The following is a 5,824-nucleotide window of genomic DNA, read 5'->3' as shown; positions in this document are numbered from 1 at the left end:
ATGCTAGCCAGGCTCCGCTCTGGACACAGCATGCTCTTGGCCGGGTATAGGACCCTGATGAACCCAGCCGAGAGCCCTTCCTGTCCCAGATGCGAGGAGGCCAACGAAACAGTGGAACACTGGCTCCTCGATTGTCCGGGGACGCTAGCGGCCAGACAAGAAATTTTTGGACGCACGACGGTGGAATTGTCAAATCTCACCGAGGACCCAGAAAGTGCGGTCGCGCTGGCGAAGCGGACCCTTGGGAAAAATTCGGCGCACCCACAATGAAAGAAGAAGAAGACAACAACAACAACAACAACAACAACAACAACAACAACAACAACAACAACAACAACAACAACACAATAACAACAGCAACAAGAACAACAGCAACAACAAAAAAAAACAACAAAAACATCAGCAGCAACAACAACAAGAGCAGCACCAACAACCTCAACAACAACAACAACAACAACAACAACAACAACAACAACAACAACAACAGCAACAACAACAACAACAACAACAACAACAACAACAAAAACAACAACAACAACAACAGCAACAACAACTTTCAACAAAAATAACAACAACAACAACAAAAACAACAATAACAAGAACAAAAATAAACAATAAGAACAGCTACAACAACAAGCAACAATAGCCACAACAAGAACCAACAATAACAAAAAAAACAAAAATAACAACAACAACAACAAGAAAAAAACAACAAAACAACAACAAAAACAACAAATACGACAATAATACCAAAAAAAACAGTAACACCAACGAAAACAGCAAAAACAATAACAGCAATAGTAAAAAAAAAAGAACAAAATCCACTACCACTAGCACCTCAACAACAACAACAACAACAACAACAACAACAGCAACAACAAAAACAACAACAACAACAACAACAACAACAACAACCACAACACAAAAACAACAGCAACAAGAACAACAGCAAAAACAAAAAAAAACAACAAAAACATCAGCAGCAGCAAGAACAACAAGAGCAGCACCAACAACCTCAACAATAACAACAACAACAACAACAACAACAACAACAAAAACAACAACAACAACAGCAACAACAACAACAACAACAACAACAACAACAACAACAACAGCAACAACAACTTTCAACAAAAATAACAACAACAACAACAAAAACAACAATAACAAGAACAAAAATAAACAATAAGAACAGCTACAACAACAAGCAACAATAGCCACAACAAGAACCAACAATAACAAAAAAACAAAAATAACAACAACAACAACAAGAAAAAAACAACAAAACAACAACAAAGACAACAAATACGACAATAATACCAAAAAAAAACAGTAACACCAACGAAAACAGCAAAAACAATAACAGCAATAGTAAAAAAAAAGAACAAAATCCACTACCACTAGCACCTCAACAACAACAACAGCAACAACAACAACAACAACAACAGCAACAACAAAAACAACAACAACAACAACAACAACAACAACCACAACACAAAAACAACAGCAACAAGAACAACAGAAAAAACAAAAAAAAACAACAAAAACATCAGCAGCAGCAAGAACAACAAGAGCAGCACCAACAACCTCAACAATAACAACAACAACAACAACAACAACAACAACAACAAAAACAACAACAACAACAACAACAACAACAACAACAACCACAGCAACAACAACTTTCAACAAAAATAACAACAACAACAACAAAAACAACAATAACAAGAACAAAAAAAAACAAAAGCAACAGCTACAACAACAAGCAACAACAGCAACAACAAGAACCAACAATAACAAAAAAAAACAAAAATAATAACAACAACAACAACAACAAGAAAAACAACAACAACGACAATAATACCAAAAAAATAGTAACACCAACGAAAACAGCAAAAACAATAACAGCAATAGTAAAAAAAAAGAACAAAATCCACTACCACTAGCACCTCAACCACAACAACATCAACTTCAACAAATTCATCACCTAGAACAGCATAACCAGCAGGAACAGCACCAACAACAACCTTAGCAGCAACAACATCAGCGTCAGGAGCTACAACAAAACAAATAACAACAGCAACAAGAATAACAGCAACAACAAAAAAAACAACAACACAATAACAACAGCAACAAGAACAACAGCAAAAACAAAAAAAACAACAAAAACATCAGCAGCAGCAACAACAACAAGAGCAGCACCAACAACAACAACAACAACAACCACAACACAAAAACAACAGCAACAAGAACAACAGCAAAAACAAAAAAAAAACAACAAAAACATCAGCAGCAGCAAGAACAACAAGAGCAGCACCAACAACCTCAACAATAACAACAACAACAACAACAACAACAACAAAAACAACAACAACAACAACAACAACAACAACAACAACAACAACAACAACTACAGCAACAACAACTTTCAACAAAAAAAAACAACAACAACAAAAACAACAATAACAAGAACAAAAAAAAACAAAAGCAACAGCTACAACAACAAGCAACAACAGCCACAACAAGAACCAACAATAACAAAAAAAAACAAAAATAACAACAACAACAACAACAACAACAACGACAATAATACCAAAAAAAACAGTAACACCAACGAAAACAGCAAAAACAATAACAGCAATAGTAAAAAAAAGAACAAAATCCACTACCACTAGCACCTCAACCACAACAACATCAACTTCAACAAATTCATCAACTAGAACAGCATAACCAGCAGGAACAGCACCAACAACAACCTTAGCAGCAACAACATCAGCGTCAGGAGCTACAACAAAACAAATAACAACAGCAACAAGAATAACAGCAACAACAAAAAAAACAACAACACAATAACAACAGCAACAAGAACAACAGCAAAAACAAAAAAAAACAACAAAAACATCAGCAGCAGCAACAACAACAAGAGCAGCACCAACAACTTCAACAATAACAACAACAACAACAACAACAACAACAACAACAACAACAACAACAACAACAACCACAGCAACAACAACTTTCAACAAAAATAACAACAACAACAACAACAAAAACAACAATAACAAGAACAAAAAAAAAAGCAACAGCTACAACAACAAGCAACAATAGCCACAACAAGAACCAACAATAACAAAAAAAAAAAAAAAATAACAACAACAACAAAAACAACAACAACGACAAAAATACCAAAAAAAAATAGTAACACCAACGAAAACAGCAAAAACAATAACAGCAATAGTAAAAAAAAAAGAACAAAATCCACTACCACTAGCACCTCAACCACAACAACATCAACTTCAACAAATTCAACACCTAGAACAGCATAACCAGCAGGAACAGCACCAACAACAACCTTAGCAGCAACAACATCAGCGTCAGGAGCTACAAAAAAACAAATAACAACAGCAACAAGAACAACAGCAACAACAACAAAAAAAAAACACAATAACAACAGCAACAAGAACAACAGCAACAACAAAAAAACAACAAAAACATCAGCAGCAACAACAACAAGAGCAGCACCAACAACCTCAACAACAATAACAACAACAACAACAACAACAACAACAACAACAACAACAACAACAACAACAACAACAACAACAACAACAACAACAACAACAACAACAACAACAACAACAACCACAGCAACAACAACTTTCAACAAAAATAACAACAACAACAAAAACAACAATAACAAGAACAAAAAAAAAACAACAGCAACAGCTACAACAACAAGCATAAATAGCCACAACAAGAACCAACAATAACAAAAAAAAACCAAAATAACAACAACAACAATAAGAAAAAAAAAACAACAAAACAACAACAAAAACAACAACAACGACAATAATACCAAAAAAAATAGTAACAACAACGAAAACAGCAAAAACAATAACAGCAATAGTAAAACCACTAGCACCACTAGCAAGAACAAAATCCACTACCACTAGCACCTCAACCACAACAACATCAACTTCAACAAATTCAACACCTAGAACAGCATAACCAGCAGGAACAGCACCAACAACAACCTTAGCAGCAACAACATCAGCGTCAGGAGCTACAACAAAACAAATAACAACAACAAAAACACCAACAACAACAAAAACAACAACATTACTAGCAAAAACAACAAAAACAGTAATCCCAACGAAAACAGCAAAAACAATAACAGCAACAGTAAAAACAACAACAACATCCATCACTACCAACACCTCAACTACAACAACATCAACTTCAACAAATTCAACACCTAGAACAGCATCACCAGCAAGAACAGCACCAACAACAACCTTAGCAGCAACAACATCAGCGTCAGGAGCTACAACAAAACAAATAACAACAACAAAAACACCAACAACAACAAAAACAACAACATTACTAGCAAAAACAACAAAAATAGTAATCCCAACGAAAACAGCAAAAACAATAACAGCAACAGTAAAAGCAACAACAACATCCATCACTACCAACACCTCAACTACAACAACATCAACTTCAACAAATTCAACACCTAGAACAGCATCACCAGCAAGAACAGCATCAACAACCACATTAGCATCAACAACATCCGCTACCACCAACACCTCAACAAGAACAACAACAACAACAGCAATAACATTGACAACAACATCAACTTCAACAACCTCAACAAGTAGAACAGCATCGAGAGCAAGGGCAGCAACAACAACATCATTGGCACCAACAACAACAACAACAACAACAACAACAACAACAACAACAACAACAACAACAACAACAACAACAACAACAACAACAACAACAACAACAACAACAACAACAACAACAACAACAACAACAACAACAACAACAACAGCAACAACAACAACAACAACAACAACAACAACAACAACAACAACAACAACAACAACAACTACTACTACTACAACAACAACAGCAACACCGACACCGACAAAATCTAGAACATTAGCATCAAAAACAACTACAACAACTAAAACAGTATCACCATCAAGAACAGCACCAACAACAACAGCATTAGCAGCAACAACAGCAGCCCTAGGAGCAACAACAACAAAAAATAGCAACAACAACAGCAGCAATAACACCAACAACATTAACACTGACAAAACTAGAACAACACCAAAAAACATTCTTTCAATAACAACAACAGGAACAAGAAAAAAAAGCAACAACAACGAGTGTTGGATATCGACTAAATCAAATTTTTGGTTCATGTTGAGCTAAACGTCCTCCGATGAGTTTCAATGCTCGTTCTTGAAGTTTTTTTTTTTTTTAAATTGTTCGACAGTTTTTGATACTTACATGATACTTCTACAATAGCTCACTCAGATACTGATAAAAAAACCGTAGTTGATGATAAAAAAGAACGATTCTTTTTACCCAAATAAAGCAGTTAGAATGTTTTTCTATATACGCCTCTGGAGAACTGCAGCCTTTGCGGATCTCAAAAGCGATATAATCTGATTTTGTCATAGATCTTATTGTTTTTCTCTCCGACGGATCGAAGTAACAGTGTGATCTCGTATAAGACCTCGAACAGCTGGTAGAAAACCTTCAAAGAAATCCCACAGCGAAAGAAACGATTCCACATTTGAGACTCAATTCCACATTTGAATCATAAATTGAGATTCGGAGATTTGCAGCTAACCGAGGAAGCATATGACACGGGCTCATCGTCGAAGTGGATCTGAAAACCCCTGAAGGACACCGCAACAACAAAGACTATTACCAAGAGTTTTTTTTTGATAAAAGTGCAGTGAGCACTACACAAAGAGAAAAGCTCTTTAAGAATAGAAGTTACTACCCTACAAAGGGAGTT

General features: G+C 35.4%; 1 pseudogene; it reads left to right on the top strand.

Annotated features, from left to right (window-relative positions):
• LOC134841759 (putative mediator of RNA polymerase II transcription subunit 26) lies at positions 1 to 4,954 on the top strand (annotated as a pseudogene).
• The last annotated feature ends 870 nt before the right edge of the window (positions 4,955 to 5,824 follow it).

Source organism: Symsagittifera roscoffensis, chromosome 3, assembly GCF_963678635.1.
Source record: "Symsagittifera roscoffensis chromosome 3, txSymRosc1.1, whole genome shotgun sequence".
Taxonomy (NCBI): Eukaryota; Metazoa; Xenacoelomorpha; order Acoela; family Convolutidae; genus Symsagittifera; species Symsagittifera roscoffensis.
Note: the sequence above shows the minus strand (reverse complement) of the source record. Positions and strands in the feature narration are given on the sequence as shown.